General features: G+C 38.2%; 1 protein-coding gene and 1 non-coding gene across 6 annotated transcripts in view; one reads left to right on the forward strand and one right to left on the reverse strand.

Moving 5' to 3' along the window:
• The window catches only part of LINGO2 (leucine rich repeat and Ig domain containing 2), a 1,524,944-nt gene that overhangs the window by 1,352,424 nt on the left and 145,975 nt on the right, over window positions 1-26,545 (reverse strand). The window lies entirely within an intron of this gene.
• On the forward strand, window positions 10,463-10,534 carry TRNAC-ACA (transfer RNA cysteine (anticodon ACA)). The gene has a single exon. It is a non-coding gene; the product is annotated as a tRNA-Cys (tRNA).

Genomic DNA, 26,545 nt, shown 5'->3' on the forward strand with positions numbered 1-26,545 from the left:
TGAGTTCCTAGAATACATTCAACTTGATCATGGTGTGTGATCCTATTCATATATTGTCAGATTTGGTTTGCTGATATTTTGTTGAAGATTGTTGCATCTATATTCATTAGAGATTCTGATTTGCCACTTTCTATTTTTTTCTCCTTTTTTTTGTAGTGTCTTTGTGGTTTTTTTGTTTGTTTGTTTGTTTTTGTTTTTTGGTATCAGGATAATAGAGGCCTCATAAAATGAATATGAGAGTGTCCTGTTCTCTTTACTTTTTTGGAACAATTTGAAAAAGACACTTTTTCTTTAAATATTTGGTAGAATTCATTTGTGAAACCTTCCAGCCCTTGAATTTTGTTTGCTGGCAGGTTTCCTTTAATACAAATTCAATTCTACCACTGTTGATCCGTCTCTTCAAATTGTTCCTTTTTGATTCAATATTAGTAGACTGCATGTTTCTAGACATTTGTCCATTTCTTCTAGGTTGTCAGGTTTGTTGGCATATTTTTGTTCATATTATTCATATTATTGTTCATAAGTCTCATGACTTATTTGTATCTCTGTGGTAGCAGGTTTTATTTCTCCTATTTCTTATTTTGTTCATTTGGTTCTTTTTTTTTTTTTTCTCACTGACCATGGCTAAAGGCTTAAAAATAGCTTATTTTTTTTTCAAAAATCAACTTCTTGTTTCATTGATATTTTCTATGGATCTTTATTTTGTTCACTTATTCTCAGATTTTTATTATTTCTCCCCTTCTGATGACTTTGGGCTTTGATTATTCTTCTTTTTCCAATAACTTTAGATCGTTGGTTAAGATGTTTATTTAAGTTAGTTTTTTTTTTAAATTTCCTGAGGAAAGACTATAACCCTATAAATTTCCTTCCTAGAACTTCTTTTGCTGTATCCCATAGATTTTGGAGAGCTGTGTTTCCATTTCATTGGTTTCATGGTACTTTATGATTTCCTCTTTGATTGTTTACACTGAACCACTGGTTTTCTAGTGGCACATGTCTGTCTACATATGTTTGTTATTTTCTCATTTTTTCTTTCTGTAATTAATTTCTAGTTTCACATGATGGTGGTTGGAAACAATGCTTGATATAGTTTCTATTCTCTAAATTTGTATATACTTGCTTTGTTGCTTAGTATGGAGTATATCTTGAACAACATTCTATGTGTGCTTAAGAAGAATGTATATTCTGCTGTTTGGGGATATAATGTCATATATATAAATATTAAATCCAATCGGTCTATTGTTCCTTTTAAAACCAATGCTGCCTTATTGATTTTGTGTCTGGATTATCTGTCCATCAGTGTAAGTGGGGCATTAAATTCCCCTACCATCATTGTATTTTTGTCAGTTTCTCTCCTTGTGTCTGTTAGTATTTGCTTTATATATTTAGGTGCCCCTGTACTGGCTGTATATATGTTGGCAAACATAATATCCTTGTAGCCTTGTATTGATCCCTTTATCACTGCATAATACTACTCTTTCTCTTTCTTTTTATGAGCAAACAAATTTTCTCTAACTGTTATTCACAAACTAGCAATCTTATATTGTAATTAATACCTGATTCATAACTAAGTTTCTTAAATTAATCTTTATTGGAGTAGAGTTGATTAACAATGTTGTATCTTTTGCTATAGCTTTTAATTTAAAGTCTATTTTGTCTGATGTGAATATTGCTCTTTGCTTTCCTGTCATTTCCATTTGCAGAAAAATGTTTTTCCATCCTCTTACTTGAAGTGTATGTGTGTGTCTTTAGCTCTGAAGTAAGTCTTCTGTAGGCAGCATCTAAAAGGGTATTTTTAATACAATCAGTCACCCTATCTCTTTTGACTGGAGCATTTTGTCCATTTAAAATAATAAGTGATAGGCAGGTACTTACTGATATTTTCTTAGTTTTTTTTCTATTTTGTAGTTCTCTGTTCATTTTTCCTTCCTTTTGTTTCTTCCCTTGTAGTTTGATTTTTTTCTTATTAGTATGCTTAAGTTCCTTTCTTTTTAGTTTTTAATGTATTACGGGTTTTTGTGGTGACTATGAGATTCATGTATGTAGATCTATACCTAATTGTTTACACTGGTAGTCGTTTAAGTTCAAACACATTCTAAAATATCTACATATTTTAATCTCTTCACACTTTGTGTTCTTAATGTTCAGTTCAGCTCAGTCAACTCAGTAGCGTCTGACTCTTTGCAACCCCATGAACTGCAGCACACCAGGCTTCCCTGTCCATCACCAACTCCTGGAGCTTGCTCAAACTCCTATCCATCAAGTTGGTGATGTCCCCCTTCTCCTCCTGCCTTTAATCTTTCCTAGCATCTTTTCCTAGGTTCTTTTCCAGTGAGTCAGTTCTTCACATCAGGTGGCCAAAGTATTGGAGCTTCAGCTTCAGCAACAGTCCTTCCAATGAATATTCAGGATTGATTTCCTTTAGGATTGACTTGTTTGACCTCCTCGCAGTCCAAGGGACTCTTAATGTTATATTTTACATATTCATGTTCGAATTAACTGCTTAGTTAGTGTACTTACAGTTGTTTTTATACTATTTTGTTTCTTAATCTTTATACTGGCTTATTTAAGTGCTTGGTTCTCAGTCCTTACTATAATTTGCCTTTCCTAGTGGGATTTTCCTCTTTCTATAGATTCTTACTTTGTGCCACTTAGAAAAGACTCTTCACTATTTCTTTGAGGGAAGACGTAGTATTGATTAACTATTTTAGTTTCTGCTTATGTGAGAAGCTCTTTACCTCTCCTCCTTTTGTTCTCCCTTTTAGGACTTTGACTACATCATGACACTCCGTTCTGGCCTGCATCATTTCCACAGAGAAATATACTGATAGCCTTATGGGAGCTCCCTTGTAACTGACTCTTTTGTTTCTCTCACTGCCTCTGTAATCCTGTCTTTCACTTTTGCCATTAAAATTATGACAGATCTTCGTGTGGGTCTGCTTGGGTTCATCTTGTTTGAGACCCTATGTGCTTCCTGTACCTGCATATATCTTTTTCCTTTCCCAAGTTTTCAATCATGGCTTCCTCAAATCCTTTTCCAATCCCCTCTTCTCTCTCTTCTCTTTCTGGAACTCCCATTATAGGAATGTTGGTATGCTGAATGGTATCTTAGAGCTCTCTTAAACCGCCTTCATTTTTTTTTCTTTCTGCTATTCTGGTTAGGAGGTATCGATTATCTATCTTCCAGGGCATTTATGTGTTCTGTGTCACTTAGTCTGATAATCATTTCTTCCAATGTTTTTTATTTCAGCGATTGAGTTCTTTACTTCTGATTGAGTCTTTCCTATATTTTCTAATTCCTTAATAAACGTTTCCCTGTGTGCCACTCTTCTTTTCCCTAATTCAGATTAATTCAGGTAACAGTCTCACTATCAATGCTTTGAATAATTTCTCTCTTAAGTTGTTTATTTATGTTTATTTTTTCAGAGGCTTCCTCTTGCTCTTTCAACTGAGAGTAGTTCTGATGTTACCATTTTACTTAGCTTTCTCTGCTTCTATGAATTTAGGTGAAACAGTTACTAACTGTGCTCCTGAAGGGGAATTATTACATGGAAGTGTCCTACAGAGACCACGTGTACCCAGCCCCATTTGTGGCAGCGCTGGAACTGACAAGGATACAAGTCATTTCTTTCCTCAGGATAGCTGGCATCTATCGCCTTGGTGGGGGTAAGGCTGTTGATGGAAGAGCTAAGGCTAGAGCTGAGTGTGTGGTGCTGCCTCCCCTCTGCTCAGTGGTCATCAGGACCCTATTAGGGGCAAGGTCTGATCTCAAGTTGCAGGAGCAGAAGCCCTGATTATCTGGCTTGAGCTGGCACTGTTCCCTTTAAGTGTATTTCTCCACCTTTCTCTGCACCAGGCCCTTTGCCCCAGAGTTGGGGAGTGCTGAAACAAGTGAGGTTCTTGAGGGCTCTTGGCTCAGGTCAGCGGCACAAAGAAGTCCTGGCTGTCTCTGATGTGTGATCTATGCAAGCACCTGCAATTGTTTGTTTTGGGTTCAATTCACCTTTGTCCCGCACAGCCAATTACTTCCCCCAGCTTCTGCACCCACTACCTTGTTGTGGGGCCACAACAAAGGCAGGAGGGACCCAAATGGACTCTCAGCATAGAATGGTGGGGAGTGGGGTGGAGGTGGACTCTCAGTATGGGGTGGTGGGGAGTGGGGAGGAGGTGGACTCTTAGTATGGGGTGGTGGGGAGTGGGGAGGAAGTGGACTCTTAGTATGGGGTGGTGGGGAGTGGGGAGGAAGTGGACTCTCAGTATGGGGTGGTGGGGAGTGGGGAGGAGGTGGACTCACAGTATAGGGTGGTGGGGAGTGGGGAGGAGGTGGACTCTCAGCATAGAGTGGTGGGGAGTGGGGAGGAGGTGGACTCTCAGTATGGGGTGGTGGGGAGTGGGGAGGAGGTGGACTCTCAGGATAGAGTGGTGAAGAGTGGGGAGGAGGTGGACTCTCAGTATAGAGTGGTGGGGAGTGGGAGGAGGTGGACTCTCAGTATGGGGTGGTGGGGAGTGGGAGGAAGTGGACTCTCAGTATGGGGTGGTGGGGAGTGGGTAGGAGGTGGACTCTCAGTATGGGGTGGTGGGGAGTGGGGAGGAGGTGGACTCTCAGTATGGGGTGGTGGGGAGTGGGGAGGAAGTGGACTCTCAGTAGAGAGTGGTGGGGAGTGGGGAGGAGGAGGACACTCAGTATGGGGTGGTGGGGAGTGGGGAGGAGGTGGATTCTCAGTATGGGCTGGTGGGGAGTGGGGAGGAGGTGGACTCTCAGTATAGAGTGGTGGGGAGTGGGGAGGAGGTAGACTCTCAGTATGGGGTGGTGGGGAGTGGGGAGGAGGTGGATTCTCAGTATGGGCTGGTGGGGAGTTGGGAGGAGGTGGACTCTCAGCATAGAGTGGTGGGGAGTGGGGAGGAGGTGGTCTCTCAGCATAGAGTAGTGGGGAGTGAGGAGGAGGAGGCGGTGAGCTGTGATGGAGCATCCACCATGAGAAATCTGATGCTCGGCTTGAGTAAGCACCATGAGAGCTACTGCCAACCCACCCAGGTTCCACCCCAGGACCATGTTGCCCCTACATCCCTTAGTCCAGTTTTCTCACTGGTCATGACCACCTCAGATGCAGGTTCTGCTGTGATATGGAGTGAATGGGGCCAGAGTGTTCAGCTCAGGCCAAGGCACACAGAGAGGCGGTCATATAAACCGAGCAGCTGCAAGAACAGACCTTCCTTCACCTTGCCTTGGAGGCAAATCAGTGTGTGCCTGTTTCTCATGACCAGGGTCCAAAGTTCACACAACCATCCTGTTAGTCCCAGCAGTTCTCCAGTGAGCTGGGTCCTCCCCTGCTTAGGATCCCAGGACAGGGGCACTCAATCTGTGGCTCTCACTGCTCACTCCCTAGGGAAAGGAGAGTGTCTGCCTGCGACTTCTTCCCCCCTACCCCTTTTTACTGCCACACACACCGGTCTCAACTTGATCACGTTTCTTCCTTTCCTATCACATCATGTGTGAATGTTTCTTACACCCTTGGTTGCACAGCAGTCCTTCTAATTTCCAGTTAGTTAGAATTATTCCATGTGCAGATTATTTCTCATGTGTTTGCTGGGGGAGACTTGCTCCACACCCTCTTATTCTGCCACCTTCGATCTCTCCCTGTTTAGTTTCTAACAATTCTTTTAAATAATATGTTTTGGAGAAATGGATAAGAATCAGTGCTTCTCCTAACACTAGAAATGTTAAAACACACATATCCTAAGTACAGTTGGACCTTTGTATCTGCATATCTATGGATTCACCCACAGGATCAAAAATATTTGAAAAAAAATTCAATGAAATTCCAAAAAACAAAACTTGAATTTATCATTCATCTCTAACTATTTACATAGCACTTACATTATACCTGGGCTTCCCTGGTGGCTCAGACAGTAAAGAATCTGCCTGCAATGGGCAGGAGACCAAGGTTCAATCCCTGGGAGTAAAGATCCCCTAGAGAAGGAAATGGCCACCCACTCCAATATTCTTGCCTGGAGAATTCCATGGCGAGGAGCCTGGAGATTTACAGTCCTTGGCGGCGCAAAGAGTCGGACATGACTGAGCAGCTAATACTACACTATTCTAAGTACCAAAATAATTGCCTCTTAGTTACTACTTGAAACTGTACACCCCAAATGTCTGTTGATTTCTGCTCTCTAATGATTTTGATTTATGTATGATTAAAGAAATAGAAATGCAAAAAAGCAAAATGGCTGTCTGAGGAGGCCTTACAAATAGCTGTGAAATGAAGAGAAGTGAAAAGCAAAGGAGAAAAGGAAAGATATACCCATTTGAATGCAGAGTTCCAAAGAACAGCAAGGAGAGATAAGAAAGCCTTCCTAGGTGATCAGTGCGAATAAACAGAGGAAAACAATAGAATGGGAAAGACTAGAGATCTGTTCAAGAAAATGAGAGATATCAAGGGAACATTTCATGCAAAGATGGGCTCAGTAAAGGACAGAAATGGTATGGACCTAACAGAAGCAGAAGATATTAAGAACAGATGGCAAGAATTTACAGAAGAACTATACAAAAAAGATCTTTATGACCCACATAATCATGATGGTGTGATCACTCACCTAAAGCCAGACATCCTGGAATGCAGTCGAGTGGGCCTTAGGAAGAATCACTACAAACAAAGCTAGTCAAGGTGACAGAATTCCAGCTCAGCTATTTCAAATCCTAAAAGATGATGCTGTGAAAGTGCTGCATTCAGTATGCCAGCAAATCTGGAAAAAAAATATTGAGTACTGCACTCAATATGCCACCAAATCTGGCTACAGGACAGAAAAAGGTCAGTTTTCATTCCAATCCCAAAGAAAGGCAATGCCAAAGAATGCTTGAACTACCGCACATTTGCACTTATATCACACACTAGTAAAGTAATGCTCAAAATACAAGTCAGATTTCAACAGCATGTGAACCATGAACTTCCAGATGTTCAAGTTGTATTTAGAAAAGGTAGAGGAACCACAGATAAAATTGTCAACATCCATTGGATTATTGAAAAACCAAAGGAGTTCCAGAAAAATATCTGCTTTATTGACTGTGCCAAAGCCCTTGACTGTGTAGATCAACACAAACTGTGGAAAATTCTGAAAGAGATGGGAATACCAGACCACCTGACCTGCCTCTTGAGAAACCTATATGCAGGTCAGGAAGCAACAGTCAGAACTGGACCTGGAACAACAGACTGGTTCCAAATAGGGAAAGGAGTGCATCAGGGCTGTATATTGTCACCCTGCTTATTTAACTTCTATGCAGAGTACATCATGAGAAATGCTGGGCTGGAAGAAGCACAAGCTAGAATCAAGATTGCCGGGAGAAATATCAATAACCTCAGAGATGCAGATGACACCACCCTTAAGGTAGAAAGCAAAGAACTAAAGAGCATCTTGATGCAAGTGAAAGAGGAGAGTGAAAATGTTGGCTTAAATCTCAACATTCAGAAAACTAAGAGCATGGCATCTACTCCCATGACTTCATGGAAAATAGACGGGGAAACAGTGAGAGATTTATTTTTTGCCCTCCAAAATCACTGCAATGGAGACTGCACCCATGAAGTTAAAAGATGCTTGCTCCTTGGAAGAAAAGTTACAACCAACCTAAACAGCATATTAAAAAGCAGATGCATTACTTTGCCAATAAAGGTCCATCTAGTCAAGAGTATCGTTTTTCCAGTAGCCATGTATGGATGTGAGAGTTGGACTATAAAGAAAGCCGAGCACAGAAGAATTGATGCTTTTGAACTGTGGCATTGGATAAGACTCTTGAGAGTCCCTTGGACTGCAAGGAGATCCAACCAGTCAATCCTAAAGGATATCAGTCCGAAATATTCACTGGAAGGACTAATGTTGTAACTGAAACTCCAACACTTTGCCACTTGAAGTGAAGAACTGACTCATTTGAATAGACCCTGATGCTGGGAAATATTGAAGGTGGGAGAAGGGGATGACAGAGGATGAGATGATTGGATGTCATCACCGACTCAACGGACATGTTTAAGCAAACTCCGGGAGTTGGTGACGGACGGGGAGGCCTGGCGTGCTGCAGTCCATGGGGTGGCAAACAGTCAGACACGACTGAGCGACTGAACTGATCAGAACTGAATTGACTTCACAAGGTGAGAAGTATAAACCAGCTGCCAATTTATTATTAGTTAAAAAAATAATAAATGAGTGGCCCTGAAAAATGAATGAGAGGCCAAAGAATTGATGCTTTTGAACTGTGGTGTTAGAGAAGACTCTTCAGAGTGCCCTGGACTGAAAGGAGATACAACCAGCCAATCCTAAAGGAAATCAGTTCTGAATATTCATTGGAAGGACTGATGCTGAAGCTGAAATTCCAATACTTTGGCCATCTAATGTGAAGAACTGCCTCTTTGGTAAAGACCCTGATGCTTGGAAAGATTGAAGGCAGGAGTAGAAGGGGATGTCAGAGGATGAGATGGTTGGATGGCATGATCAACTCAATGGACATGAGTTAAACTCCGGGAGTTAGCGACAGACAGGGAGGCCTGGCGTGCTGCAGTCCACAGGATCGCAAAGAGCTGGACATGACTGAGCAACTGAACTGAACTGACTGATGATTAAAGAGGAAGTTATTGTTTTGATGAAAATTGTTGCTTTCCTAAAATGGTAAATCAAAAGTTAACTCCTAATTGCCTCTCAGGAAAGACCTTTCATTATTCATTGTATTATCAGTGGTTTCTAAAATCTTATACTCCCTAAAGTGATTAAGATCATGAACCCTGGAGCCATATTGCTTCAGTTTAAAGCTCTGTGCCTCCACTCAAGAGCTGAGCTGATGTCTTTCTACAGTCAAGCAAACTTGGGAAAGTTACATCAGCTCCTCATCAAAAAAATGTATAGAATAGTATAAACAACCACATTAGGTTGGATGAGGACTAGATGAGTTAATAATTATTAATTAAAAAGGTCAAGAGCATAAGCTTTGACATATCTTCATAAAGACTTAATTTTTCTTTTGAGTTTTTGATACACAAAATATAATATTACATTAATCCATTGATTTTTATAATATATATAAACAGAAATTGACAGCAAATGAGTATTTGGGATCTTTTGGAGATGATGCAAATGATAGAAATGTTGAAAACTTGATTATTATGATAGCTGCTCAACTCAGGAAATTTTCTGAAAGAATTGGATTATACAGTTAAATAGATCAGTTATTTCTATTGTATAAAAAGTATATTTCAGTGAAACTATTTAAGTATATATATGAAATTGAGTAAAGAATATATTTACATAGAAAAATAAAAAGTAAACACAGAAAAAAGTTTAATTTACTAATTAAAATCAAGGTTAGAAACCAATATTAAATTGGTTAATTAAAACAGTATTAAATTTATACTAAAAGCATCATTTAGGGCAGTTATTTGCCATACATTTTCTGTGTACCTATTGCATGCTCAGTATTGGGGGATATCAAGATAAACAATATACCATTCACTGCCTGAGCTGTTGGTCTCAGGAAGGGGAAGGCAAACTAAAATCATAGAACTAATTCAACCTGTTTTTCTACTAAAGAGCTAAAAATAATTTCATAACTAACTAGTAGAAAACAACTAAAGAGTACTATTTTTGACACATGAAAGTGAGATGAAATATAAACATTAATAATTCAAGTTCTATTAGGACACACTCATCACTTGTACTTTGTCCATTGCTGTTTTTAAGCTACAACGGTTGAGCTCAATAGTTATAACAATTATACACCCAACATACCTTAAAACATTAATATCTTGTCTTGTAAGGAAAATAACTCTCAACTTCTACACTAAAATGAAAATACAGTTTAAAATAACTTGCGGCCAATCTTAATGGTTCCAATCTTTGCTATAAAGAAACTTTCTAAAATATATTAGTCTGAGTTTTCTTTTTTTTTTTTTTCCCAATGCACCAAATACAACTGTTTTACAAGCTGAATATCACAGGGCCTTAATCATTGTGAGGTTTCAGTATTGTAGATTTGAATCTATTTTTGTTACTGAAAAAGGCCTGTATCTATGAAAACTATACAGAAAATTACCCAATACTACAATGATTATAATTTAGTCTTAGACTGTCACAACAATTTATCTTTAAAATTCTCGATTTTTTAAAAAAATCTATCAGACAGACATTCAAATTACTATTAATCAACTCTTTCAAGAAAGATAAAGCACAGCTTTTGATGCAAGTAGCCTTACTTTGTAGAACCAGGGAGGCATGCAATAAATTTGGGGAGGTGTGGGGAGAGAATTGACAATCTTAAAGAAGAAACCTATTTGATAAACTTACACAAAGTAATTAATATGTAAACTGAATTCAGTCAGTCAGCAAAGGGGCAACAGATTAAATACTAGCATAACCAGTTACTGATATATTTACCCACAGATATAAAGTGGAAGTCCATACTTAAAATTTATGCATTTGGACTTCCCTGGTGGCTCAGATGGTAAAGCATCTGTCTACAATGCAGGAGACCCAGGTTCGATCCCTGGGTTGGGAAGATCCCCTGGAGAAGGAAATGGCAATCCACTCCAGTACTATTGCCTGGAAAATCCCATGGACAGAGGAGCCTGGTAAGCTACAGTCCATGGGGTCGCAAAGAGTCGGACACGACTGAGCAACTTCACTTTCACTTTAAAATAAAATTTTATTTAAAATGCACCAAATTCATACTATCACTCAGAAAGTAACTTAGTGACATTAATTTACATGCATCCTTCTTCAGGTTCCTTTTTCTTCAATTCATTTATTCATTTAGAGTCAAAAATTTATTTTGTTGCAATATAAAATGCATCTCATCATCAGTATTCCAGAAAACCTCATAGAAAACTGGTGAAGCCATAGCCAGAAAGGCATTTCTGTAGTTTTACAATTAAAAGTGTAAGTGAGGGTCATATGTATCGGATTTCATCATTTTGTGTATTTGTTTTCCACTAAACACAAATGCAATTAAAGATTATTTTCATCTTTTTTTATTAATTTCAAACTACCTTGTGATACTCATATAAATTTATGATTTGAAATGCTTCTTCGAATTAGCCCAAGGTACCTGGAACTGTATCTTCATTTTCAGAAAATGTGTTCTTAATTTAAAACAGTAATGATAATTGTGAGTTAAGACTGCTTAACTCTGACAAGGCAATCACAGAATTCTGACCATTCATTATATTCAACTTTAACAGTATTAGCAAAAATAAAACAAAATGAAAAACTGTAGAAAAATTTTGAATTAGATTGATAAAAATGATTTGCCAAATAACTATAACTGTCCTAATAATAAATGATACTTCAGATTTAACTGTGAGAATATTCCATTTTATAAACACTTCTTTTCCATTCTTTCACAAACAAAGTTTTAATTTACCATAATACATCCAAGACCAGTATGTAAGGGATATACTGGTGTGAGAGGAGTGTTCCTTTGCAATAATGTAACTTTGTAAGAAATTTTTAAGATGCCTGCTGACATTTCCTGAATACTGCTCCTTTTATTTGGAATTCCTCCTCTTTAAAGGATTAAATCCACCAAAAGATTCATCTTATTCACACCTTTGTTTCTATTCATTTATTTTCAGTGCAATTTAATATCAGCTACCTTGGCAAAATGACCTCTTCATTAAGAAGAACTAGCAAATAAGTCAGTTTAAAGTCTTGATATTTCAAGTTGGAGAAGGAGCATTTGAGCTGTGATCGTGGAAGAGATAAGGGCCATAAAGAGCCAGGAGGAGGGTTCCCAGAAATAAGACTGGAACAAGAAAGGCACTGCACTGCAGTCAAGAAGACAGACCACCTCTCATGCGAAAGTTAGATTGGGGCAATGGTTTTAAGTAGTAACTGTTCTCCATTGCATGTCAACTGTAAACAATATTCCTTACAAGAGACTGTGCACCTGAGGCAATGGATTAGGTATGTTGTGGATATGACTGGTAACAGAAGCAAAGTCAGATGCTGTAAAGAGCAATATTGCATAGGAACCTAGAAGGTTAGGTCCATGAATCACAGCAATTGGAAGTGGTCTAACTGGAGATGGCAAGAGTGAACATCCACATTTTAGGAATCTAAAATGTGAACTAAAATGGACTGGAATGGGTGAATTTAACTCAGATGACCATTATATCTACTACTGTGGGCAAGAATGGAGAAAGCCATCAGTGAAGAAATGGAGTCGCCATCATAGTCAACAAAAGAGTCTGAAATGCAGTACTTGGAAACAATCTAAAAAATGACAGAACGATCTCTGTTCATTTCCAAGGCAAACCATTCAATACCACAGTAATCCAAGCCTATGCCCCAACCAGTAACACTGAAGAAGCTGAAGCTGAACGGTTCTATGAAGATCTACAAGACCTCCTAGAACTAACACCCCCCAAAAATATCCTTTTCATAATAGGGGACTGGAATGAAAAAGTAGGGAGTCAAGAAATACCTGGAGTAACAACAGGCATATTTGGCCTTGGAGTACAGAATGAAGCAGGGCAAAGGCTAACAGAGTTTTGCCAAGAGAACACATGGTCATAGCAAACACTCAATTTCAACAACACAAGAGAAGATTCTACACATGGACATCACCAGATGGTCAATACCGAAATCAGATTGATTATATTCTTTGCAGCCAAGGATGAAGAAGCTCTATAGAGTCAGCAAAAATAAGACGGGGGCTGACTGTGGCTCAGATCATGAACTCTTTATTGCCAAATTCAGACTGAAACTGGAGAAAGTAGGGAAAGCCACTAGGCCAATTCAGGAATGACCTAAATCAAATCCTTTATGATTATACAGTGGAAATGACAAATAGATTCAAAGGATTAGATCTGATAGAGTACTTGAGGAACTATGGATGGAGGTTCATGACATTTTACAGGAGACAAGGATCAAGACCATCCCCAAGAAAAAGAAATGCAAAAAGGGAAAATGGCTGCCTGAGGAGGCCTTACAAATAGCTGTGAAAAGAAGAGAAGTGAAAAGCAAAGGAGAATGTTGGCTTAAATCCCAACATTCAGAAAACTAAGATCATGGCACTTGGTCCCATCACTTCATGGTAAATAGATGGGGAAACAGGGGAAACAGTGGAAACAGTGACGGATTTTATTTTTGGGGGGTCCAAAATCATTGCAGATGGTGACTGCAGCCATTAAGTTAAAAGATGCTAGCTCCTTGGAAGAAAAGTTACAACCAACCTAGACAGCATATTAGAAAGCAAAGACATTACTTTGCCAAGAAAGATAGGTCTAGTCAAAGCTATGTTTTTCCAGTAGCCACATACGGATGTGAGAGTTGGACTATAAAGAAAGCTGAGTACAGAATTGATGCTTTTGAACTGTGATGTTGTAGAAGACTCAAGAGAGTCCCTTGCACTGAAAGGAGACCCAACCATTTCATCCTAAAAGAAATCAGTCTGAATATTCATTGGAAGGAATGATGCTGAAGCTGAAACTCCAATATTTTGGCCACTTGATGCAATGAACTGACTCACTGGAAAAGATCCTGATGCTGGGAAAGATTGAAGGTGGGAGGAGAAGGGGATGACAGAGGATGAGATGACTGGATGGCATCACCAACTCAATGGACATGAGTTTGAGTAAACTCTGGGAGTTGGTGACAGACAGGGAGGCCTGGCATGCTGCAGTCCATGGGGTTTCAAAGAGTCAGACACGACTGAGCTACTGAATGGAACTGAATCTCAAAACATTATAATGAGGTGGTTATTATTACTGTTCCCATTATAAAGCAAGAAAACTAAGGCCCAGAAATATCAGGAATTTCCCCAGATGGTCGCATCATGTAATGAATAGAGCTAGGATTCTAACCCTGGTAGCCTCGCATGGTTTAATTGCTAAGCCATGTCTAATTCTCTGCGACCACATGGACTGTAGCCCACCAGGCTCCTCTGTCCATGGGATATCCCAGGCAAGAATACTAGAGTGGGTTGCCATTTCCATCTCCAGGGATCTTCCCAGCCTAGGGATCAAATCAATGTCTCAGGCATTGCAGGTGGGTTTTTTACCACTGAGACACCAGGGAAGCTCAATATTGTTTTTGTTAATAAATATCAAATGTGTGGTGTGTGTGTGTGTGTGTGTGTGTGTATATATATATATATATATATATATATATATATATAGATGCTAATACTATTGGGGTTAAATACTTATCATAAAAGGCAAAAAAGGAGATGGTATTAGAGTTTCACTGACTCTGAATGATTCCAGTAATCATTCACGATGGTGCAAAAGTAACTGTGGTTTTTGCATTGTTGAAATTTGCTATTTGATATTGGAATATATTCTAAATAAATGTGGTTAGGTTATATATCATTTTAACATGTATTTCTTGCTTTATCTTTTTTGCTAAATGACTTATTGCTGTTTATTTTATATTTATTTTAGAGGAAGGAAGTGATGTTAGACAGAAAGCAAATTTGAGTAGTTTTCTTATTCTAGTTCAAAATATGTAGTAAAGCAGCACAGATAACTCACAACATCAACAACACATTTTGCCCAGGAACTGCTAAGCAACATAAAGTGCAGAGGTGACTCAAGAAGCTTTGCCAAGGAGATGAGAACCTTAAAGTTGAGGAATGCAGTGGTCTGCCATTGGAAGGTGACAGCGATGAATTGAGAGCAATCATCTAAGCTCATCCTCTTACAACAGCATGAGAAGTTGCCAAAGAACTCAACATTGACCACTGTACAGTTGTTCAGCATTTGAAGCAAAGCAGAAAGGAGAAAAAGCTCAGTAGGTGGGTGCCTCATGAGCTGACTGAAAATAATCGTTTCAAAGTGTCATCTTCTCTTATTCTATGCAACAACAATGAACCATTTCTCCATTGGATTATGACTTGTGACAGAAAGTGGATTTTCCACAACCAGCAGTGATAGGTGCAGTGGGTGGACCAAGAAGAAGCTCCAAAGCTGTTCCCAGAGCCAAACTTGTACCCAGAAAAGGGTCCCGGTCACCGTTGGTGGCCTGCTGCCCATCGGATCCATTATAGCTTTCTGAATTCTCATGAGATCATTATATCTGAGCACTATGATCAGCAAATCAATCGATAAGATGCACCAAAAAAACTTCAATGCCTGCAGCTAGCACTAAGGAAGACAAAGGGCTCAACCCTTCTCCATGACAATGCCCGACTGCACATCACACAACCAATGCTTCAAAAGTTGAACAAACTGGGCTACAAAGTTTTGCCTTATCCGCCACATTCACCTGACTTCTCAGCAACTGACTACCACTTCTTCAAGTATTTGAAGAATTTTTTGCAGGAAAAATAATTCCACAACCAGCAGGAGGCAGAAAGTGCTTTCCAAGAGTTCGTCAAATCCCGAGGCATGGATTTTTACGGTACAGGAATCAGGAATAAACATATTTCTCATTGGCAAAATTGTGTTGATTATAATGATTTCCATTTTGATTAATAAAGATGTGTTTGAGCCTATTTATAATGATTTAAAATTCACAATCTGAAACTGCAATTACTTTTGCACCAAAATATAGAAATCCCCAAACTCCAAGCTAATGAAAATAAACAAAAACACCCTCCTTTAAATCTATGCTCAAGAGATTAAAAAAAAAAAATTATATGCCTTGCAAGGCACTACTTGATCAGAATATACCCTGAATTTATAGTAATTCATGTCAAAACAACAGAGAAGAATGAAATCTAATACAACCTAAAGTATACTACAATAGATCAAGGAAGTTATTTGTGGAAATACTATCCTCTATATAGCTAATTCATTGAACATTTAAGAAATATTTAATGATTGTTCAATTAAAATAAAAACCAGTAAATATCTTTTAAAATTAACAAAATAAAAAAGAAAGATAATACAATTTTATGTCATCTTAGAAAAAAACAATTAAAAAATAAAAATGAATATAAATTAAGAGGAAGAAAGATGATAATTTTTTTCATGGTCCTTCATGAACAGTGGCTACTAAAGGAAACAAAAATGTGTGTGTAGATATTTCACCAAAAATAAAAAACTGTGGAAGCATATTAACCATCATAGACCAATCTATGGCTTTCTCAAAACCAGTGTTAACCCAGACATAAATACAAAGCCTGAAGGGAAAATTTAGGCAACTGAACTCAAGCAGCAGCTATCGACTCTGTAAGAATTGAAACTTTAAGAGTTAAAGCAAACAACATTCCGAAAGGCACCTAAAATTTGAAAATCCAAAACATCACTTTTCATGGAATTGGAACAAGGGAGGATTGAGTTTGCACAGAAAAAGGGATCCTATTTTTGGAATCCTGCGGTCTACCCCTAAGAATATTTAGTAGTAAGTGGGGAAAGAAAGAAAAAGATTGGGAAAAGAATAGTAGCAAGAAAGAAAATGGAGAGAAAAACCACAAGGGAGGAGGGATAGAATAAGTATTCTGTAAGCAGAGTGGTGTTCATTTAGTTAGAGGGAAGGCAGAAATTAAAGCCACCAGATGAAAATCTGAAGGACTGATTTCTCACTTTCATAACTTGTTTAGGAAATGAAGATTAGCATTTAGAGTAGCATGGCTAATTACACTGGTAATAAAAATCTTATATTTCATGTTTGTAAATTAGAAAATGAAATCTCTTAATTAGATCAGAAAAAGTCTGTAAAGTACAAAATCATTTGTAAAAAAAATGCTCTTCTCATTGATTTAGGGAAACTTTGACTAGGTAACGTCATTGACACTGTGATTTATCAGCTTCAGAATTGTTCACAGCATTTCCCACAACATTCTGAGTACCAGTTCTCAGAATTTTATTCATTTCTGTACGTCTGGATAAATGTATACATATGGGCCAATTAGGTTGCCTGTCAAGTCAAAATTGCAATTAACCTTTCATTAAAGTTATAGCAATCTTTTACTTAGAGAGCGATCAAGTCAGATAGATCAAAGTAGACATACGGCTTCTGTGATCCAGATTGACAAAGAGCAATCTGTCAGTTGAAGAATGCTTCATTGATCAGCTAAGTCAGAATTCCCTATGATAGCTGTGCAAAGTGCATACCAGTCATGTCTGACTGTTGCAACCTTGTGGACTGTAGCCTGCCAGGCTCCTCTCTTTCCAGACAAGAATACTGGAGTGGGTTGCCATTTGCTTCTCCAGGGGACCCTCCTGACCCAGGGATCAAACCCACGTCTACTACATTGTCAGGAGGGTTCTTAACCTCTGAGCCACCAGGGAAGCCGCCATGATAGCTGAAGATGTCCAAACTCCTAGGTCCCAGGCTGGAATTTTTGAATTATTATTAGAGGGTTTAGGAAGTTTTTTAGTACAGCTTTATAGTTGTGATTTCACTGAATCATTAAAAAACACTTAAATACTAAGCACTATTCTAAAATCCTCATTTTACAGATGACCTTGTTAAACAGCTACCCAGTTACAGAGCCTGGGTTCAATTCAAATCTAACTACAACCATCAGAGTCCAACCATTAAACCATCACATTATTCTCCCCCTTCCCTAATTTGGGTATAGACACAGGACCATTTGTTTTGACAAGATAAACATGCTCTAACAGATACGTACTGATATACACAGATGCGTACTGTGTATGAGTTGAAAGACAATCACAAAAATTCTCCTTTGCCTTTTATCCCCCTCTCCTGATGTTGATATGTTGAAAATGCAGCCAAGGACAGATGGAGAAAGGTAAAAAAGTATCTTTATTGTGTTCTGCCATGAATCAATCATGTAATATGCATAAAGAGAAGCAATGAGAACACATAGTTCAAAGAGAAAATTACCTGTTAAAAAGGAATATAGTTTTCCTATAAAATAGTGATGTGATCCCTATTAAACATAGATAATTACAGAGACTGTAATATTTGTATCTAAAATGTCCACAATTTGAGATACCATGGTATCATGATGCTAATACAGTTTCTATCTTTACATACTGCTGCTGCTGCTGCTAAGTCGCTTCAGTCGTGTCCAACTCTGTGCGACCCCATAGACGGCAGCCTGCCAGGCTCCCCCATCCCCAGGATTCTCCAGGCAAGAATACTGGAGTGGGTTGCCATTTCCTTCTCCAATGCATAAAAGTGAAAAGTGAAAGTGAAGCAGTTCAGTCATGTCCGACTCTTAGTGACCTCATGGACTGCAGCCTACCAAGCTCCTCCGTCCATAGGATTTTCCAGGCAAGAGTACTGGAGTGGGGTGCCATTGCCTTCTCCAATCTTTACATACTAGTTTTCCTAAACTTGGCAAAAAGGTGTGTGTTCTTCTAAGGTAGAGAAGCCTACAGAAAATGTTACCAAATAATAACCACACTTAAACTTGCTTAAATAGTAATCCTCAGCTAAAGAGCTCCAGTGCCTACGGATTTTGTCCAAAACATATAAGAAATGGCAAATAAGCAAATTCTGCCTCTCTGAATATAAGGACATGTGGGTCCATTATCAAAGATTCCTTGCAACCTAAGACACATGAAAAAGATAATTCAGAATAATAGAAGATGAAGAAATAAGAACAAGCATGTGCTGAGCAAATAAGTCAACATTTATGAGTAATAACTGTATTGTATGCTTATATATTTCATAATAAGAAATAAAAACAACCAGAGTTTATTAAGTTCTATGTACCAGACATTGTAGTAAACATCTTACAAACACCAGGGCATTTTCTCACAAAAATTTTGTGAGATATGCATGAGGACTCGCAATTTACAGTAGAATAAATACGAAATTTTGCTAGGTTAAGTAATCTGCCCAAAGCCATGCAGCATTAAACTGCTAGGATGCAAACATAGCTATATAGACTCAAAAGCTGCAGGGCAGAAATGCCTTATTTGAACCCGGGTTGTGTTTTAGGTTATGGGATTGCACCAGATTCTAGATAAACATCCACGTACAAATGATAACCCTGGTGAAATTCACCTGTAAGTGTCATTTCCATCACCTTCCAGGATTTTCAAAGGATTAGCAAGATCCCGCCCTCTCACCACACACTGTCATCTGCCTTCAGACACCTATAGGCTACTGGCTCTAGAATATTTCTTAGCTATCTATATTAACTTATCTTAAGAAGCCCACTGCAAGTATTACGATAAGCCCTTTACCTAGGACCTTCATGCTTCCTTCTAATCTCTAGGAAATGTACCAACTACCTGGGCACAATCTTTTCTCTGGGAATGTCTTCCTTAGTCTTTGGAAGAATTCAAGTATGACAGAAAACTCAGAAATTTGATTCAAACCCTCTCCTGTAATAACTGTATAAGTAAATAATTAATTATAGTTAAAAATGAATTCTTCTTTTTCCAAATATATTTCTGGGAGAAAAAAATTAGATGACTCAACTCAGGTTAAAGTTATCTTTCCAAAATAAAATTCAAATTATTCAACTATAGAGTGGTTGGACTTTTCAAAGAAATACAAAGTGATTAGCATTCTACTTCTTATTTATTTTCATTGGGAAAAAAATTAAACAAGGAAGGGCTGTGACCAAAGTCAATCAAAGAAGAGCTGAATACTTTAGCTTTGTGTCCCCCAAAAGAGGCTGGACTGTCCTAAATTATTGTTTTGAGCAGAGTAAAGGGAAAACCTATTTTAATGATTTGATTGTATTTTACACTATTTTAACTATGTGTGCAGTTTTCCATTTCAGAGGTTGAAGTGAAAGTGTTTTGTCCATCTCTTTGAGACCTTATGGACTGTAGCCCACCAGGCTCCTCTGTCGATGGGATTCTCCAGGCAAGAATCCTGGAGTGGGTAGCCTTTCCCTTCTCCACAGGATCTTCCTGACCCAGGGATTGAACCCACGTCTCCTACACTGCAGGCAGATTCTAGCCACCAGGCAATGAGCTTATTAGGATAGGTTTTCCCTTCACTGTCTGCTCAAAGCAATCACTTGTGAAAATGAGAGTGCATTAAATAAAGATCTGTGACATCTAATGAATTCAAACAGAATCTCATCCTAGACCCCATATAAAGTCCTTTAGATCTCAGGTCAAGCACACTTTCTTAAAGAGTCCTTCTCTGACCTTCTTGACTATGTCAAATTCCACTTTTAAGAGCTCAGCTCTTTTGCAACATCAGGCAAAATTAAAAGTTGGTATTTATTTATGTAATTGTTTGATCAGTATCTGATTCTCCCACTTAATTGTAGACTCCTTGAAAACCAGCAGATGCCCAGAACTCTAGAGTACCTGCCACAGAATGTGAAAGTCAAAGTCAAAGTCACTCAGTCGTGTCCGACTCTTTGCGACCACATGGACTACACAGTCCATGGAATTCTCCAGGCCAGAATACTGGAGTGGTAGCCTTTCCCTTCTCCAGGGGATCTTCCCAACCCAGGGATCGAACCCAGACCTCCCATATTGCAGGCAGATTCTTTACCAATGAGTCACAAGGGAAGCTCTTGAATACTACAGTGGGTAGCCTATCCCTTCTCCAGCAGATCTTCCTGACCCAGGAATCGAACTGGGGTCTCCTGCATTGCAGGTAGATTCTTTACCAACTGAGCTGTCAAGGAAGCCAACAGAGGAGGCTCAAAATGCAAAATGCATGCAGTTAAATGAATGAGAGAATGCAGTAACTCGATAGAAAGATCTTGATGGAAAGTTCAACATAGGTGTTATTGTCATAATTTTTTTTTAAATTTTTTACTGTTCAATTAGCAACTCACTCACCAAATTATTTAAACCTAGGTCACAGACACGTTCTTTCCCACACAAAACATACTGTGATAACGTATCAATTGAATGTGGGAATTGGTACTTAAATTAATCTATTTCATCATTATCATACCTGCAGGATTCAAAATTAATATTTGGCAGCTTAGTTCACTGATTTTCAAAAAATTCATCTTATACTGTGTTCTCCCGGTTGTAGAAAGTCACTACCTTATTAAATAGCTCAACAGGAAGCAACTAAGTATCCTATGACAGGTAAGAAAGCATAAATTAAACCATTGAAGATATTCAGATGTCTGCTTTCTTGAGAAACTTAAAACTAAGAATTAAAAATAAGAGCCACTACCATCAACTGATTGCTTATTATATATATAAAGGGCCAAAGTTAAGACACAAGCTCATCTCTTCCCCACAGTAACTTTTTAAAACAGGTATCACCCTCCTTTAACATTTTTTGAAGCAGAAATCAAAGACCAAAGAGCTATATCTAAAATATGATTATGGTACTATTACATAAATGTTTATCCTCGATTTATCAACAAAAAAATTGAGACTCAGAGGTTGAGTAACCTGCCCAACTAATAAACATGCATTAAATGACTCAGCCAAGATTCAGATCCAGTTCTAAAGTCTTGACTTGAGCTCTTAGCTTCCACACCAAGTATTCCTGTAAGTAGTTCCAACTTCCGCAGTTACAAATTTGGTCTCACCACAGCCAAGCATAGTGGATCATATGTAGGTGGATCGCTAGTGGCACAGGCTTGTTTTTCTGGAGGATACAAAGAGGGCACAGTTAACGAGGTGAGGACGAATGGTAGGTCCACTTCACTCGCCTCCTTGCTGTCTATTTAGACCAACAGAATAACAACAGAAGAATGTGTAAGGCAAAATACTAAAGTAGTCAAAAGCAGGACAGCTAGGACACATCAGGCTGAACTTCTACAGCTCAGAGGATGTACCTGTTAATATGCCTCTTACATTAATAGTACAGCTGTGAGGAGCTTCAGGAAGGAACACAGGAGTTAAGTGCTTGAGAATGATGACTTAATTGAGTAGCATATATATTTCTCTTCAATTACTTATCTTAGAAAAGATAAGTTCTATGGGTACTCAGGAAGTTCTATGGGACAGTCTTAAATTTGTTAATGGGATTGAATAAACTGTTTATTTTAGAAAACACTTGGTTCTTTACAAAGAACCCTGTCCCAATAACCTACTCAAGGTTTTAACTCATGCAGATTGTGTGGTGTTGAGAAAAAAAAAAGCACTGAAAACCTAGGTATTCATCCTAGTTCTGGCATTATGAGCTAGACCTGGGTAAGACTTCACCTCTGTGGTCCTCAATTCCTTTCTCAATAATATAAGGGAATGGGGCAAGTTAAAGTTATAAGAATGTTTCTGGAGAAAATCCATAATTATTCAATGTTCTTCTGGAAAATTAACAGCAGAAGGTTAAATAAATAATTGAAAACATAAAAAGAGTAGAGAGATAATATATACACTAATTTTTCTTCTTTGTAGTGCATTAATTAATGCACTTACAGACAAAAGGATCTAGTCAAAGATGCAGATAAGGTATTAATATATGGATCCATTGTAGAAGACACAAGTAAGACCAAGACCTGGCCTCAGAAGCTTTACACAGCACTCTTAATTTACCAGGTACTTTCAAAATTATTGGGAGAAGCTGTTAAGTCTAATGATCAAGATCATCAATCTTTATCATATGACATGGATTTAAATCCTAGTTTCAAAGCTTCCCAGTGATGTGGTGAACTTCTGAGCCACAGAAGTTCAGAAGAGACTAAATAATTTCCCATGAGTGTATAATTAGGAAGCAATGAAACTAGAATGGAAACTTTCCTCTATTCGATTTTAAAGCCCAAGTGTACGTTCCCCAAGACTGTTTCCCCAAGCTGTTGCTCTTTCACTCATACACTTCGGAAGATATTTTATCTCCTCAGCTTTAATATTTTGGTTTGCTGATAATTAGACAATAAGTTGCTCAATAAGTACCTTCTGTTTTAAATTCATATTTCTGTTATACCCAATGTAGGGTTTAGAAAAGTAAGGTGTATGGAAATAGGAAAATTAGTCCTTATTTCACTAAAGAAAAAAGGTATTTTTGACTGAGTTTATATCCTAGCTCTGGCATTTATTAGCTATGGGATCTTGGGCATATTATTTGACTTTTCGAAAACAAATTTTTTCTTCATTTGTAAATGGGCATAACAATAATTGTTGTTGTTTACTTGCTAAATCACTTCCAATTCTTTGCAGTCCTATGGACTGAGGCTACCATGCTCCACTCTCCATGGGATTTCGCAGGGAGGAATACTGGAGTGGGCTGTCATTTCCTTCTCCAGGGCATCTTCCCAATCCAGGTATTGAACCTGCCTCTCCTGCTTGGCAGGCAAACTGTTTACCAATGAGCCACCTGGGAAGCCTTATAATAATAAAACCTACCTCCTGAAGTTTAAATACATAGGTTAAATAAGTTATGTGCTTGTACATATTAAGTGCTCAATGAATGAATGCACTTTTAAATATATCATTAGTACTTCCATGTGGAGAAGGCAATGGCACCCCACTCCAGTAATCTTGCCTGGAAAATCCCATGGATGGAGGAGCCTGGAAGGCTGCAGTCCTTGGGGTTGCTGAGGGTCGGACACGACTGAGTGACTTCACTTTCACTTTTCACTTTCATCCATTGAAAAAGGAAATGGCGACCCACTCCAGTGTTCTTGCCTGGAGAATCCCAGGGATGGGAGAGCCTGGCAGGCTGCCATCTATGGGGTCGCACAGAGTCAGACACGACTAAAGTGACTTAGCAGTACTTCCATTTAGTCTTTGAACCTTTGATTTTCCTCATCCATCAAGTGCGCTGCTGCTGCTGCTGCTAAATCGTGTCAGTCGTGTCCGACTCTGTGCGACCCCATAGACGGCAGCCGGCCAGGCTCCCCCATCCCTGGGATTCTCCAGGCAAGAACACTGGAGTGGGTCACCATTTCCTTCTCCAATGCATGAAAGTGAAAAGTGAAAGTGAAGTCGCTCCGTTGTGCCATCAAGTGAGCAGTCTATCTCAAATGACTGCTATGAGGATTCAATGACAAAACGTTTGTATACTACTTAGAAGTTATAGTAAGGTCAAATAATGTATTACTTTTCTTAGTGTGATATTAATACTTGCTTTCAAGATCACAAAGCACTGACCACATTTAATAGCTTTTAGTCCTTCATCTATGTCCCATATCATCTGGGTCTGATTCTCTAAGGTTCTGGATAACAAGCCAATACATAATCCTCTGTGCCAAAACCAGTACTGCTCACTTCCTCCAACAGGGAACCTATGCAACCTGTGACCACAGCCTTCCTCCAAAGAGGCAACTGAGTGTATTGAGAAGTCACAGCTGTCAAAGGCATTCATGAGCCAGGGGACCTTTCTGTATACCACAGATACCACTTCACGGTGACCTCTTGTGCAAGTGACACACAGGTTCTGACTTACTACAGCAGGTGTCCAATAATCATTTTGATCTCACCACTATTTTATAATTCCTTCTAACTGAAAAAAAAAGACAGGAAACATCAATATAATCTGGCATCTTGCTAGGTAAAATAAGAACAATCCCTATGAGGATTATTGTTTATCTCTGAAAAATATACTACAGGCATAAATCCAAATATGATTCAAAGATACTCTTTATGGATTCACAGTCTTTCAATTTACAATGGATGTATTAATAGATGTGTTTGTTGGAAGAGTCATTTATATTAGAATCTGCAATGCTGACAACATAGAAAAAAAGGCTTATGGAATGCTGAAATTTTCATAGAGCTAAAATGCAACTAAAATACTACTATCAACTCTATTAACATATGTCTTTCAGTTAATCTCAGCTGACAATTATGAACATGTGCTCCTCAGAGGACGACAAATAGTTTTGCTAAAATGACTTTTGTTCTGTGTGTGATGATTACCACATTCTAAGGAAACAGGTCCAGGGTTTAGACACCTTTATTGGAAGTGAAATGACATGTCCCCCAAACTTTCACCCCTTCAATTTTGAAGTAAACCAAAAGTGCAAAGTTTTCATAAAGCTTTCACTGGTTTGTTTTTGGAGTAGACAAAAATTGCAAAGTTTTCATAAAGCAATTAAAACCAGTAGGATGTGAACTACAGGCTTAAAACAGCATTGAACACATAATGTTTACACTGTAGTCTTCTTTATTTATATTTATTATACTAATCTCTCTCTTAGGACAGAGCATAGTAGTTTTGGTTGAACAATAATATACTCTTTTGTCAAGTAAATGAGCCTAGCGTTTCAAATGTTTCACAGTAATTCCAACAGCTGTGAAGCAGTAATACTATTATTATTTTTAACAATCTTCCAAACTGCTTACATGTCTGCACATAAATAATGATACAAACTATCAGGGAGAGAAAGGAAACAAACCTTACAAAGATCAATTTTAATATGATAGAATATTTTTTAAAATTACTTGAAGCAAACAAACGTCGAAGTCTCTTTTCTCTCATTCTCCCTACCCTTTATTTCTTGTTCTAATTTTCTAGGCCTTAGTCATAATGTCTGTACCAAATTAGAACTCGGTAAATACTTTTGTTGATGAGTTTGTGAATGACAGTTTTTCTTATAAATCTGCTGGGTCTTATGCGGTGTTTGCTATGCGATCTAGATTTGTGAATGCCAGTCACTAGCCAATGACTCCTACAGTGCGTAGTATGATATGCAAGCTCTGTGAGAGAACAGGATTTTCTGGTTTTTTGATTGTTGTATCCCCATGCTTAGACCAACTTCTGGTATATAATAGGTGCTAAATAAATATATGTTGAAGAAATGTTGAATGATCCATATAATTTTAATTTTTTCATACTAAAAGGAATAAAATTCATTATTGTTGTCGTATTATTCAAGAATAAACTATTACAACTTAATTACATATTAACTGAGACGTAAAAAATGTATAAACATGGGGCAATCCTCTGTGTATCTTATATACACATATATGCCATGTGTCAGACACTATAATGGATGCAGAGGGATTCTCCTCACATATCTGTCTAACGTACCCTCAACCTAGCAGCTGTCACAATGTATTGTAGTGAGTTTTATCATTCCATGTTCATATCATGCTCTTTCACCTTCTATGCCTTATCACATGACATACCATCTGTCCTTCAGATCCATCATTCCATCACCCAGCCATATGGGACAAAGTCCTGCCCAAATATTCCTCCTCTCTGAAATATCCCTTCCTCAATACTTACTCATCACCAGTCCCACGGGGCTTCCTCTCCAAATATCCTGAGCCACTGTCACATGGTGCCACCATGTCTATGTCTGTTTCTGCCATCTCCGTTTCTTAAGAAGCTTTTTCTTAATCATTTTTTAATCTCAAGTGCCTAGCACAGTTCTTAGTACAGATCAAGTTCTAAATTGCTGAAGACTAAAAGAATGACAACACAGCAACCTATTTTCTCATAATCTGAGAGTATAGAAAGCACCATATTGTACATATGTATTAAGTTTGTTCACAATGAAGAAAATGAACTATGATTTATTCATCGACCCAAAACAACAATCCAGAAATTTCAGGGTCAGATAGCCATAAGCAATGGTTGGATGTGCGATCTAAATGATGCCAATTCAAGTCAGGAGTTTAGTAAACATGTTATGCATGTGTCCCTGATGTGATTAAATGCTGTGTTTAGATAATAACTTCACTGAGTAGGAACAATGGGAACATTTTCCATTACAGCATTTATATATATGTATAATATGAAATAATAATATATAACACATGTGCATATATATATATATATATATATATTCAGGAGTCATTTACCACCCATCTGATGC

This window comes from Ovis aries, chromosome 2 (assembly GCF_016772045.2).
Source record: "Ovis aries strain OAR_USU_Benz2616 breed Rambouillet chromosome 2, ARS-UI_Ramb_v3.0, whole genome shotgun sequence".
In the NCBI taxonomy this organism is placed as follows: domain Eukaryota; kingdom Metazoa; phylum Chordata; class Mammalia; order Artiodactyla; family Bovidae; genus Ovis; species Ovis aries.